We start from the raw sequence: 14,834 nt of genomic DNA on the forward strand, positions 1-14,834 counted from the left end.
TGAAACCTTCTCCAGATCCCATACACAACAAACTACTCACTCTTGTGTGCTCCAGTGACAATCAGTATCTCTATTCAAATTCTGGAAGCATGTGAATGCCATTTCTCCATGCCCAGAGCATGGTTTCATAGGACATAGCAGGTGCTCAGCAATGTCTGCTGAATAAATAAATGACATGACTGTCAGACTCAAATCGATCATTAGGAATATGTCTATTTTCTTAAGACCAAGAATAAATTATGTGTGTATCCTTGGCGCTTAGGATGGTTCCTAATACATAGTAGGCCCTGATACATATTTATTAGGTGTTAGTGACAGACAAGCACTAGCTGATTCAAAGCAGACTGGGCACAGGATTTAGATTTGAAGAATCTAAATTGGCACTTCTGTCTGCACACCGGACATTGGTCTCCAGGCTGCTCAAGTTCCCCTGCCTTGCTTAGGCCCTGGGTCTCTCTGCTGTCTGCACTTGTCACATTTTGGTGTAAACCTCTGTGGGCTCAGAGCAGCCTAAAACTTTGTTCTGATAGACTCGGTCCACACTGATTCAACTTAAGTGTAGTGTTTCTAAGAGGAGTAAGATACCAGGTGTTTTATAAAAGTCTGAACAAACAAGATTCCACATGGAAGGTCTTGTGTAATTTTTCCATTTCTAGGAAAAGGAAGGTTTTCAATCTCTATTTGGAAATCACGTCCTCCAGCTCCCTCCTGGACTCATCTGATGGGCCTGCAGCAGACTGACCACACAATTGAGCAGGGCCTGACTGAATTATTTGTCAGTACCTGCTGTTTTCTCCTTCAGCAAACTGCCCAAACTATTAATTAAGGTGTCTTGAATAAAATGAGGATGATATTAACCTCATTAATTGTAAGGATTAAATAAATAATATGTGATAGTGCCAATAGTGATTCAAATATATGGTGGAACTCAGTAAATGCTTGCTGAGTGAATGGACAGATGAGGAAGTGCCGTATACAAGACAAAGTGTCTGATTTACTTATTTCACTCAGTATAATGTTATCAAGGTCCATCCATGTTATTGTAAATGATCTGATGCCATCATTTCTTATGGCTGAGTAGTATTCCATAGTATATATGTACATCTTCTGATGGAAGACAATTTTACTTTGGGTGATGGGTATGCAACATAATTAAATGTCAAAATAATCTGGAGATGTTTTCTCTGAACATATGTACCCTGATTTATTAATGTCACCCCATTAAAATTAATAATAAATTAAAAAAATAAAAGACAAAGCATCAGGGGAGCATGAGGAAGGGCACATGACAGCCTGAGTTGGTGGTGACAAAGATTTGGGAAAGCTTTTTTTTTTTTTTTTTTTAAAGTGAGTTTGAACCTGACCAGGCTGTGGCACAGTGGATAGAGCATCAGACTGGTTGCCGAGGACCCAGGTTCAAGACTCCAAGGTCACCAGCTTGAGTGCTGGCTCATCTGGGGTTTTTTTTGTTGTTGTTTTTTTAATTTTTCTTTTATTAATTTTTAGAGAGGAGAGAGAGCAAGAGAGAGAGAGAGAGAGAGAGAGAGAGAGGAGGGAGGAGCAGGAAGTATCAACTCCCATATGTGCCTTGAACAGGCAAGCCCAGGGTTTTGAACCGGCGACCTCAGCATTCCAGGTTGACGCTTTATCCACTGCGCCACCACAGGTCAGGCAGGAAAGCTTTTTGAGAGATGTTACTGCTTAATGTGGATTCTGAAAGCAGAATAGGATCCTCAGAAAGTGCAATAAAACTAGTGATACCCTGGTTCTACCTTATGGAAATATAATCTATTTTCTGCTGCACCAAATGCTATGCCCAACAAAAGTGACTTTAATACAAATTAAGAAAGACCAAGTTAATATAGCAAACTGGCCCTCTGCAGGGGAGTCTAAATTCAGATTCTCTTTTCATTAAAGTGGTTTTGAGTGGTTGAGGCAGGGGGATTGAAAGATAAGTGTGGTATCCTAAGATTTGAAAGCTCCCCCTTAACTCATTTCCTCCTTGATGTGGTCAGTCAGGAAGTGCTTTCCAGAGAGAACAGGCAGGTCTAATGCAATTACGGGACGCTGGCCCTCCCCAGCCTGGCCAACTCCAGCTGTTAGAACTTCAGCTGCCCCTCAGGCCATTGTTTTAGCATTCTGCAGAGAAATGTTCCAGTGGCTTATCTGAACTACTTAGCAGTTTAATTGAATGAATTCAACCTCATATAATAGGATCTTTAAGCATTTCTGTCTGCACACCGGATATTGGTCTCAAGGCTGCTCAAGTTCCCCTGCCTTGCTTAGGCCCTGGGTCTCTCTGCTGTCTGCACTTGTCACATTTTGGTGTAAACCTCTGTGGGCTCAGAGCAGCCTAAAACTTTGTTCTGATAGACTCGGTCCACACTGATTCAACTTAAGTGTAGTGTTTCTAAGAGGAGTAAGATACCAGGTGTTTTATAAAAGTCTGAACAAACAAGATTCCAAATGGAAGGTCTCATGTAATTTAACCATTTCTAGGAAAAGGAAGGTTTTCAATCACTATTTGGAAATCACGTCCTCCAGCTCCCTCCTGGACTCATCTGATGGGCCTGCAGCAGACTGACCACACAACTGAGCAGGGCCTGACTGAATTATAACAGAAGAGAAGATAATGAAAAGGCAGGTTTATCTTTATCAACCTTGCTCTCTCCAATCCATCCTTCATACTAATGCCAGAGTGAGATTTGTTTTTGTGTTTTATGTATAGGCACAAACACGGATATGACAGACCTTAAGTGTACAGTTCTTGAGTTTTGACAAATGCATCCACCATGTAACTAACATGTGCCCCCTTTCAGTCAACCCCTTCTCCTATAGGCTCCACTGTTCTAGTTTCCAGCACCATAAGTTAGTTTTTCTGTTCTAGGATTTTATATAAATGCAGTCATACAGTGTGCACTCCTTTATGTCTGGCTTATTTGGCCCAATCTGTTTATGAGATTCACCCATGTTGTTGCCTGGTAGTTTGTACATTTTTAATCACCAAATACCTTCATTCCATTATATTAGAGAATAATATTTCTAAAATATTCTCTGTGTTTAAAATCCTTCATCGTTCCCCACTGCTTATATAATACTGCCAAAGGTCTGATTGGCATTCCAGTACCTTCTCCTCTGGCTATAACCTCATCCCCAGCCACTCCCACTATGAGGACCACTCAGGGGTCCCCAAACTTTTTACACAAGGGGCCAGTTCACTGTCCCTCAGACCGTTGGAGGGCCGCCACATACGGTGCTCTTCTCACTGATGACCAATAAAAGAGGTGCCCCTTCCAGAAGTGCAGTGGGAACCGAATAAATGGCCTCAGGGGGGCCACATGCGGCCCGTGGGCCGTAGTGTGGGGACACCTGAGTGAACATCTCACTGTTCTGCTGATACATGCTGTCTCCTACTTCTGTGCATCCTGACCTGGCTGTGTCCTCACCTGAGATGTTCTTTGCCCCTTTTTTTTCCGTGGCCAGTTTCTCCCCAGCCTTCAAGCCTGAATGAAGCTTTCCCTTACCAGCTAGTCCATTACTCCTCTGTCCTCTGTGTAGCTACAGCCCTTACACTGCCCTCAGTTGTAGACTGGATGTTTGGTTTCCTAAAAATGGGGTAATGCACAGCTTTTGAAGTTCTAAGGTCAGAACAGAATTGTGCTCTGTGAAAATAAGATTTAAAAATAGCAAACTGATAATTTTATCGTTAGATTAATGAATCTGGCTGTTTAGCATTATGTAGAACAGCCTTAACAGCCATATGAATGAGGGTCTGTCTCTTCACTGTCCAAATATTGCCCGGAAGGAAGCCAGCAACCTCCCTGCTGGCTCCATCTCTTCAGAGATCTAGTGCTTATCTCCAGATTGCATCGCACAGTGATTTTCAACTTTTTTTTTTTTTATCTCATGACACACATAAACTAATTATTAAAGTTCTGTGGCACACACACAATATATTTTTTGCCAATCTGACCCAAAAGAAATAAGCATAAATTTCTAACACACTGGATGTTGTGTTGACTTTTGTCATTTTTTATTTGAAAATCTAAAGGAAAAGAAGTCAGTGCCCTTGACTAAATAGTCCAGTATTGCATGTTTTAAAAATCTTGTGGCACACCAGTTAAAATCTCAAACTTCACATCTAAGAACTTTTAATAAGTATTCAGTACACATGCACACCACCAATATTTTATATATAATTACCATAAAAATTCACCCTTTTCAGTGTGTGATTCGTTCTGGCTGGTTAACTTGGTCGATAAGAGTGTTGTCCTGAAACAGAGGTTGCCAGTTTGATACACATTAGGGCACATACAGAAACAGGTCAATGTTCCTGTCTCTTTATCTCCCTTTCTCTCCCTCTAAAAATCAATAAGAAAAAAAAAAGTGTGTGATTTAGTGGTGTTTAGTATATTCACAAAGTTGTATAAACATCACCACTATATAATTCTATTAATAGAATATATTTCTAACCTCAAAAAGAAACACCATGCCCATTAATACAGATATCTAATTTTAGGCAAATGAATTTTTAAAAATTTAAATTAACCATTGATTATAGCAAGAAAGCACAGCTTTAAATAGTCATAAAAACATTTCATTAAAAAAATAAAATATATTTATCAGATAAAATTATATGCAGTTTTTCAGATCATATGCATATATCCAGATCAGTATCAGATTGCTTTGGCTATAGGTCAGATTCTATAACTAGACAATAATTTTACTGTCTAGTCATACTAAATTAGAAGTTCTAATTCAAAATTATAGGTTGTTGGGAATAACAGCATATGTTTGATGTTTCTGTTAGACAGTTCTGGACATTTGAATCAAACTAGGCATGTTGCCCTTATACACCCAACAGCTATCCTTTTCCCTTCTTGAAAATTGAACACTGATCTCCTTAGGGTTTGGGCAGAGATCTCCCCAAAGACAAACCAGCTAAGTGTAGAAACCTCCCCAGCTCCAGGGTATAAATTATGATTGGTCTAAGCAAGTCATGGTAATAGCTTTCCCAATGGTAACTGAGAGGTGTAAGGGTAAGCATATAATCTAGTTTTACCTACGAGATTTTTTTCCTGAGGACTTCTCTTTCTGTATAAAATCAAAGCATCCTGAGGAAAAGGCCCTTTGCCCTTTTGGAATAGAGGTATGATGTCTGGAAGTGAATCGGCCATTGTGAAATCATGAGGCACCCAGGTAAGGATAACTAACACATCAGGGAAGATGAAGCAAAAAAATAGAGTCTAGGCGCATTGTGGTAACAATAAGCAGCTGAACTAACATCAGAAATTGCTCATGTTAGGGTCTATTTATATATTATCTATCTATCTATCTATCTATCTATCTATCTATCTATCATCTATCTGGTTTTCTGTGACTAATAGCCCAACTATAAAGATTTTTATCTCAACATCCCATCAGATATTAATTTTACAAGTTTAACACGCTTGAATACTGTAATTTGGGAGATGGCAGTAAATGTTCTTCCAATTCTGCCTTTGGCTGCCGTTGGTCTTAAAGTACTTTTCAATGTTCTTTGCTATAGTTTTGAAGTATTTTTTAGTAATTAACCTTTAATTTCTTTCTTGAAAAGTGTGAATCATCACCCAAAAGAAAAAAAGAAATCAAACCTTACATAATCAAGTTGCTTTCACCACAGTTGTATTCCTAAAAATCCTGTTATTTTATCCTCAGCTTAAAATAATCCTGAGATTTCATCTCCAAAGTGATTAGTCCTGGCTATTCAGGATACTGAATATGTTGCTAAGATAAGGCACTTGAGAAATACCCTTGATGTTGTTATAATACCCCTATTAGCATTATACTTTTATTTCTACAAGGAATAGAGTAACTGTGAAGTAAGTGAAAAAGTTTCTATAGAATGACTTTTTAATGGACTTGTCTTTCTCTGATTAGTCTATTTCACTTAGGCTAACACTCTGCAGTGGTATCCATGCTGTCACAAAAGTTGAGTTTCCTTCTTGTTTTTCTTTAAAATTTTATTTACAGTGGTACCTTGAGATATGAGTTTAATTTGTTCTATAACTGAGCTCGTAAGTCAGTCAACTCGTATATCAAACAAATTTCTCCCACTTAAAATAACTGAAATAGATTTAATCCATTCCAGCCCTGTGAAACATCCCCAAACCATCCTAAATTATGAAAAAAGATGTTTTTAATTAAGAAACACACATGTATACTTTACCAATGTATTAAAAAATATATGAAATAAAAGAAAAAAGTGTTATTTAGCACTATTCTTACCTTGGAGACTGACGAGTGTGGCTAACAGAGGTGAATGAATGGTGGAGGAGGAGGGAGGGAGGAAGGGATGCAGGCACTGTAGAAACGTACACTAAAACTGCATTTTCTTTACTTTAAACAAAACTAAAACTGCACTTTCTTTACTTAAAATGAAACCACAAAAACTTAATTGTAAAAAAATGCACTTTCTTATCTTTAAACTTAGCCTAAGCTTAACATTACGTATTTTTTATTTAATCATCATCTGTTTTTGCCTTTTTGGCTGCACTTTCAGCACTTTCACTTGCAGGACTTTTGAATAAAAATCTATTCAAAGAGGTTGCTTTTGCCTGCCTTTTAAAATGTTACAGAAATGTGACAAACAGGTGTCATTAAAAAGTGCTGAAGCAGGACCAGTTGAAACTTTTTCTGGGTGTTTCTTTGCAATGAAACTTGAAAGCTTCTCCCACATTGACAGCATGTCTTTCATTTCACTTGTAGAAATCACCGACAGCACATGAGAGTTCCCTTTTCTCCATATCCTTGTCAACATTTGTTGTTTGTGGATTTATTGATGATAGCCATTCTGACAGGTGTGAGGTGACATCTCATATGGTTAATTTTTTTATTTATTTTAAAAAATTTTACTTATTAACTTTAGAGACAGAGAGAAAAGGAGAGAGAGAGAGAGAAGCACAGATTTGTTGCTCTGCTCATTTGTGCATTCATTGGTCGTTTCTTGCATGTGCCCTGATCAGGGATCATACCCACAACTTTGGTATATTGGGATGGTGTCCTAATCAACTGAGCTACCAACCCAGAGCTCATTGTAGTTTTAATTTGCATTTCTCTGATGATTAGTGATATTGAGCATCTTTTCATGTGTCTACTCGCCATCTGTATGTCTTCTTTGGAGAAGTGTCCTCTCGGGTCCTTTATTCATTTAACAGAAGGCTTTACACATTGATGGACTGGGGTTCCAGTGCTGCCTGCCTCTTACCAGCTATGTGACCTCTGATACAATGTTTATCTCAAAATTTCTGTGTCCTAAGTTTCTGGATAACATAGGGCTATAAATTAGTATATTTGTAATGGGAGTGCAAATTTAACAAACTACAATTTCATGTTTTCCTTAACTGCTCCAATCTTCCTCAAAACCTGCAAGTCCAAGGGGACTTAAAATTTTCAATTAAATTATATCTCTTTCTCTTCCATTTTAACAATCTCTTCCATGTAAATTCTCAGGCTTTTGGCTTGCTCCCCTTCCTTTGAACCACTCCAGGTAGGGCATTTGGCTCTGTGAGAAGGGGTTACAGAGGTCTGTGGCCGCTGGGGAGGAAGACCCTCTCATCCCTTCAGAAAGTTCCTCATGCTTCAAGCCTGTATCTGGTCCCTAGACTGGTACACATGGAGGTACTGCTGACCTCATCAGATCTCTTGGGATATTACACCAGTATCTACTTGCTGTTAAAGTTCACATTATTGGTTATTTGCTCATAGCTGCAAAATTCCTATACATGTCTGGCTTTTCTTTCTTCCTCCCCCCCCCCTCTTTTTTTTTTACAGAGACCGAGAGAGAGTCAGAAATAGGTACAAATAGAGACAGACAGACAGGGAGAGAGATGAGAAGCATCAATTCTTCATTGTAGCTCCTTAGTTGTTCGTTGATTGCTTTCTCATACGTGCCTTGATGGGGGTGGGGGGCTACAGCAGAGCAAGTGACCCCTTTCTCAAGCCAGCGACCTTGGGCTTCAAGCCAGCGACCATGGGGCCATGTTTATGATTCCATGCTCAAGCCAGCAACCCCGCATTCAAGCTGGTGAGCTGCGCTCAAGCCAGTGACCTCAGAGTTTCGAACTGGGTCCTCCGCATCCCAGTTCGACGCTCTATCCACTGCGCCACCACCTGGTCAGGCATGTCTGGATTTTTCTTTATCTCAACCCTAACTCTGCTGCTCCACTAATCTTTCCAGCACATTTAAATCCCATCACAAGCCTAGCAGACCCTTCTGAATTCCCTGTGTGCTGCTCACAGGCCAGGAAGACCAACAGTGCTCTTACATTATCTCTCTAGACTACTTCTCAGCCACATCCACATTGTTTTGCTCCAAATCTGGTAAGACTTTTGCTAACCCAGAGGCACAACTTCTTCTAGAGGCTCAAAGCATCTCTAGGCCCTGGACTCAGGTCACTATTTCCAATGTTTTCAATTTCCTCATACCTATATGAGGACATCTATGGTACACACACATGCACATATGCATGCACACATGGACAAATGCACACACTCTCACACACAACCTCAAGGTTATACCCTAAAATTGTGGGAAACAAGGAGGACTCCCATGACTACCTTACCCTGCCTCTTCCATGGTGTCTCATGAGTCAGAGCACTTCCTTATGTACTCTGAGAGTTCCCTGCACTATGATTTTATTGAAGTTTTAAAAAATGTTATGGTTGAGCTGCAAAATCACCTTAGAGTGTCAAGAGTAGCATTTTTATAAATAAAATTAAATTGAAAAGTATAAAAAATATTAGGGTGAATCCTTGAATTAAGGGTAATAATTTTTTATTACTGAATTCTGAATAATTCCTGAAATTGTTGTTTTAATTTCATACAATTAGGTGCATATGTATGTGTACATGTGTGCTGGGTAATGATAAAACTGCATTTCTTACTATGGCTTGTAGTCCAAAAGCCTGAAATCCACTGGAGAAAATCAAATGTTCATGTTAAGAAAGCCGAGCTTTGCTTTTGATATATAAAGGTAACTTAAGACCTTTAGAAATCCATCTTTTATTTTAAAACAATGTACCTGGAGGAGATGAGCTTAAGGAACACAGACCCCAGGAATCTCCAAAAATGAGGGGGCATGACTTAAAGGTCCTTAGATGACAGTAACACAGAGAGCCAGAGAAAGAGATAAGGGTCAAAAAGGAAACCTGAGATTCAGGCATGGGACATGGGGAACTGGAAGTTCTATTTACTGAAATAAGAAACACAATACCCCACCCACACCCCGCTGGGTGGAGCAAGTTCTGCCACATCTAGACTGCTATTTCTTGTCCTTCCTGCTCATTCAGCTTGGATGTCCCACAGCAGAATCATTCCTCATGGTCTCACTTTTCGTTTCCCTGCATCCCCTTTTGACCCTCACTGGATTGGACTTTACCCTGGAGATGACAGATAGTGGTTCATAATCATCGATTCCAGGGCAGGGTCTATGCAGATGGTCCTACACAACCTCACACAGTGCCTACCACAGGGCAGGTGCTCCATACATACTGAGTGATAATTAGAAATGCATTTATGATAATGATTAAACCATTTAGGACTTTTTAAAGTAAGAAAATGACTTAAGATTTGTATTTGAAAGGATTACTGTAGCTGTGAAACGACCTGAATACGTTTTCTCAAGCACAGCACCCCTGGTATTTGAACTGCTAATTGTTGTGGGGGCTATCCTGTCCTTCGTAGGATGTTTAGCAGCATCTTTGGCCCCTGAACACTAGGTTCCAGCAGCACTCCCCTCCCCGATTAGGACATCCAATAATGTCCTCCAGATGTTGGCAATGTTATTTGAGAAGGAAAATTGCCCCTGGATGAGAACCAATGTCCTAGAGGGAAAAGAAGATAGAGATCTTCAGCCCCTTCACTAGATAAAGATATAGAAGGAAGGAGATACACTCCCATTGATTGAAAATGTGTCGTATGTGCTGAGACTTTGCATATGGTATCAAATTTTAAAGAGGGATATAAGAGAAGAGAACCCTACTCCCACACCAGGTGCCCCCTGAAATACCTTCAGGGTTACCTGAGGTCAAGCTCCCAAATGATTAAAACCTAGAACAGACAGCATCACTTTCCCCACTGAGTGCAGTGAAGTCTATACTGATCACAAAAATTAGGGGATATTTCAAAACGAATATGAAGCAATATAAAAAAGAATCATTTGGGTTTTTTTTATTAAACAAGAACATCAGAATAGCAAATTACAACTCAAAGAAAGTTGTTTGATTATGCAAATGAAATGCAAAACCAACTTTTATTTCATTGGTGAAAACGCCCTATACAAAAGGCTGAAAGTACTGGAGTATCTGCACATTCCCTGATCCCCTAATTTTTGTGAGCAGTGTAATTCCCATGCTCTGTCAGAGAGGAGTGTTTGACACTGCTCCATGGGTATTAAGTTATTCTATAAAGGCCTCAAAATCACTTTCCAGTCAATTCCAAGGCAGTGGTTCTTTTTTTTTTTTTGTATTTTTCTGAAGCTGGAAACGGGGAGAGACAGTCAGACAGACTCCCGCATGCACCCGACCGGGATCCACCCGGCACGCCCACCAGGGGTGGCGCTCTGCCCACCAGGGGGCGTCGCTCCGCCTTGACCAGAGCCACTCCAGCGCCTGGGGCAGAGGCCAAGGAGCCATCCCCAGCGCCCAGGCCATCTTTGCTCCAATGGAGCCCTGGCTGTGGGAGGGGAAGAGAGAGACAGAGAGGAAGGAGGGGGTGGGGGTGGAGAAGCAAACGGGTGCTTCTCCTATGTGCCCTGGCCGGGAATCAAACCTGGGTCCCCCGCAGGCCAGGCTGACGCTCCACTGCTGAGCCAACCGGCCAGGGCCTAGGCAGTGGTTCTTTGACACAAGCTGGTCAAACTCCAGGACTTGGGTGTCTTCCTTTGTCCAAGCACTCAGCATCCTTGGGGAGCCTCTCCCTGGGAACTATGCAACAGCTGGGCTTACACCTGATGCTGGAGCTGGTCAGTTGTCCTGATGAAATCCAGTTCAGAGGGCCCTGCCAGGTGCCTCCACATTCTCTCCACAACCTGGGGACTTGGTTTGCTCTTCTCTGCTCCCACCAACACCCGCTGGTTGCAGCTGGTATTAATAACATAAGCAGCAGGAGGATTTGCCCCAGAATCAGAGCCGTCTGAATAATTATCTAGTGACCAAGGACCAGTCAGTAAATTGCTCTGTGACCTGGGAATTCAACAGGTTACCACCATCAATCACTCAGGCCTGCTCACTTTATTGCTCTCCCCTCCTGCTGCACTGACATTTATCTTGTTTACATTCAGAGCATGGATTCATGCCTTTTTGTTTTCCGTCTTAGAGGTGAGAAGTAGCCCCTTCGGGGACACGGGGTCTGGGGTCAGGGGGTGGCTGTGCTGACTGTGGAGAGGGGCTCTGGAGACCTTGCCCGGTGCATCATTCAGTGTGCGCCCAGCGCATCAGCACCTGCTCTGTGCACTCCCAGATGTGTGTCCATCTTTCTGAGCTGTGACACTCTCTAGCAAACTGACTCTATGTGGGACCTTTCATATTGGAGAGGGGAGGTCAGAAAAAGAATTCATCATCCCACCTCACACACTACACTTGAGTTATACCAAATGGAAATAGCACATCAAGGTAATTTTCCAAAATGCAGTGGTATCTGTCCTTAGGGCATTCATAGTGCCTGTTCCTCCATCTAGAGCACTCTTTTCCCTTCCCGTTCACCACACTCTTAGTCATCTTTCAGGTCTTATCTTAGATGTCCCTCTCCTCCCAGAGAGCGAGGTAATTATTTCATGACCCTTCTGAGCTGCCTTAGCACCCTATTCCTTATTATACAATTAATTCCAGCTTGTTGTAATTACCTGTTTCTTCCATGTCCTTTTTTTTGGATTGTGAAGTCAGTGAGAACAAGAATATGCCAACATAAATACCAGGCCCCATTTAAAGTAGCCAGTAAGCCTGACCTGTGGTGGCACAGTGGATAAAGTGTCAACCTGAGAATGCTGAGGTCGCCAGTTCAAAACCCTGCACTTGTCTGGTCAAGGCACATATGGGAGTTGAATCTTCTTGCCCCTACCCCTTTCTCTCTCTCTCGATCTCTCTCTCCTTTGTAAAATGAATTTTAAAAATTTAAAAAAATTAAGTAGCCAGTGAAAATGAATAAATAGACCCAGAAAGAGATCCTCTAACTACCTAGCAGTCCAACCTCATTCCCAGCTTCAGCTCAGCTCACTCACAGATCCTACACCGTTGTCTCTGGAGAGAGCTGTCACACAGGCTCCAGGTGGGCAACTTACAGCTTCAGCCAAGCACTTCATTTCAATTCCCTGGAATTACTCACTACATCTCTCCCTCTTTGCAATTCACCAATTTCCATAAGTGTACCTGAAGACATTACTGCAACTCTCATTTAATGTTCACTTTAACTCCATAATTCAATCCAAAAAAAACAAATATTCCAGGCTCAACTGATTTAACTACTTTATAACCTTAATTAAGACATTTATATGCATTCAACCTTGAGTTGCTCTTAGATAGAATGAGGTCATTATCTTTTAGGTGCTTTCCCTCCTGAAAGTTTTCTGATTCTAAAATTTGAAGTATCTGTTGTTATTCTGCAAAATAATGGTGGCAACAGTTTCCACTTTGCTGCAAAACCCTTTTTAACAAATAGGATATAAACCAAGTAATAATTAAAATAAATAATATACCTACATTTTTCACAAAGTAGCATTGTGAGAGGTTGTGACCTAGCCCCTTCTTACCCCTCCGGCTGCTCACTGCACCAGGAATCCCACACTGCTTCAAGCTCCTCTTCTCTGCACACTTGCTAGCCAATGTGCTTTCACTTATGTTGTTCCACCTACCTGCAATGCTTTCTCCTCCATACACCTGGCAAACTTCTAATTCTGTCTTGAAAACCAGCTATGCTCAGCTCCTCTGGGAAGTCTTCCTTGAATGAGATGCAGCACAGCACAATGACTATAAGTCAGACAGACCTGGGACTCCAATCGGGCCTGCTGCTACCAGCTGTGGTTCTGTGGAGAAGTGACATAATTGATCACACCGAGCCCCAGTGTCCTCACCTGTTCATTGGGCATGATAGCTCCCACCCCATACACAGGGCTACAAGGGCTGAATGAGGTAACGCAAGTAAAGAGTTTGGCTCAGCTCCTGGCAGGTAACAAGCACTGTGTAAGTTTTAGCCATTATTATTAGTGACTCCAAGTTAGAATTAATCACTTCCAATACACATTCATCAAACTGAAGTTTACATGCCTGTTTCCCCTACAGCAGGGGTCCCCAAACTTTTTACAAAGGGGGCCAGTTCACTGTCCCTCAGACCGTTGGAGGGCCAGACTATAAAAAAAACTATGACCAAATCCTTATGCACACTGCACATATCTTATTTTAAAGTAAAAAAACAAAACGGGAACAAATACAATATTATAAATAAAAAACAAGTAAATTTAAATCAAGAAACTGACCAGTATTTCAATGGGAACTATGGGCCTGCTTTTGGCTAATGAGATGGTCAATGTGCTCCTTTCATTGACCACCAATGAAAGAGGTGCCCCTTCTGGAAGTGCAGCAGGGCCGGATAAATGGCCTCAGGGGGCCGCATGTGGCCCACGGGACGGATGTAGTTTGGGGACTCCTGCCCTACAGGATAGTGACCTTCTTAAAATTCAGAGGCTTATTCTTACCTATATCCCCAAACTGTGTGTGATGCTCTGCACATAGTAAACAGCCAACAAGTGTTTTGTTGAGTGAAATTGAATTATACATTTATAAAACAAGAGTATTTTCAAAAGAACTAAAATTAAAAATACTTTAAATAAAGTTAGATAGAATAAAAAGTGTACAACATGTTATCAGATGTCCTAGATCGGCTGTGACAGTTTCACATTCATGTTTACATTTTCACTTTGGTTTCATAGTGAATTTGTGTAGCAGGTATTATTATCCCGAGTTCACAAATGAGAGGACAGGCAGAGGGATTTTATTTTGGCCCAAAGTCACAGAGCAAGTTGTAGAACCCAAGTCAGTATCACTTTTCTCACCTCTTATGCTTTTGCCCCCCTCCCAATCCCATCCCCAGAGAGGAGTAGCTAAGCCACTCTTAAAGCTCAGGTGTAAGAATTTAAGCTTCCACAGTTGATCCCTCACCCAGCACCCAATGAAACCAAGCACTGGACACTGGCCCTTCTCCGAGATGTCATTCCCACCAGTGACCGCAGCCCTGCTCTCCACGCTCTGTGGAGAAAGCATGTGTGCGCCGTTATGTTTCACGCGCAGCATTCAGTGATGGTGTTGGTTTCTGCCAGCACTTTGGGCTCCTCCAGCCTTTTCCTGTGCTTTGTGCAGCTGAGAAGATGAAGCAAGGGTATCAAAAGCTGCAAACAGTCCCTACCTCTGGAGACAGACACTTACTAGAAGAATCAACCAATGGCTTCCCAGAGCATTGTTCAGCCTCTTTAGAGAAAGGATTAAGCAGATACATTCAGCTATTCTAACAGATTTTCTCTAAATCTTGAATGCACCTCTCACACTCACTCAGATAATCACATTAGTTTTTTCATTAAACGATTCCTCTTATAGAAAGTACCTAAACCGCTTAAACCACCCAGAGAGGTTGCATACATTATCTAACACTAAGACAAACAAAAGAGATTTTCTGTTCCATATCATGGTTTTTATGACTCCTCAAAAAATTTGTGCGTTCGAGGTAGGAATGAGTTTGCAAATGACCAGTGGCAGGACAGCAATTCCCACTCCTTTCCTAGGCATTTCCTCTGCAACTGGAACTGGGA

The 14,834-nt window shown here is 41.3% G+C and overlaps 1 protein-coding gene and 1 pseudogene across 1 annotated transcript in view; one reads left to right on the plus strand and one right to left on the minus strand.

Moving 5' to 3' along the window:
* LOC136388060 (rho GTPase-activating protein 20-like) overlaps positions 1–14,400 on the plus strand; it is a 91,015-nt pseudogene extending 76,615 nt beyond the window's left edge.
* PRCP (prolylcarboxypeptidase) overlaps positions 1–14,834 on the minus strand; it is a 275,945-nt gene that overhangs the window by 173,459 nt on the left and 87,652 nt on the right. The window lies entirely within an intron of this gene.

The sequence above is a fragment of the Saccopteryx leptura genome, chromosome 1 (assembly GCF_036850995.1).
Source record: "Saccopteryx leptura isolate mSacLep1 chromosome 1, mSacLep1_pri_phased_curated, whole genome shotgun sequence".
NCBI lineage: Eukaryota > Metazoa > Chordata > Mammalia > Chiroptera > Emballonuridae > Saccopteryx > Saccopteryx leptura.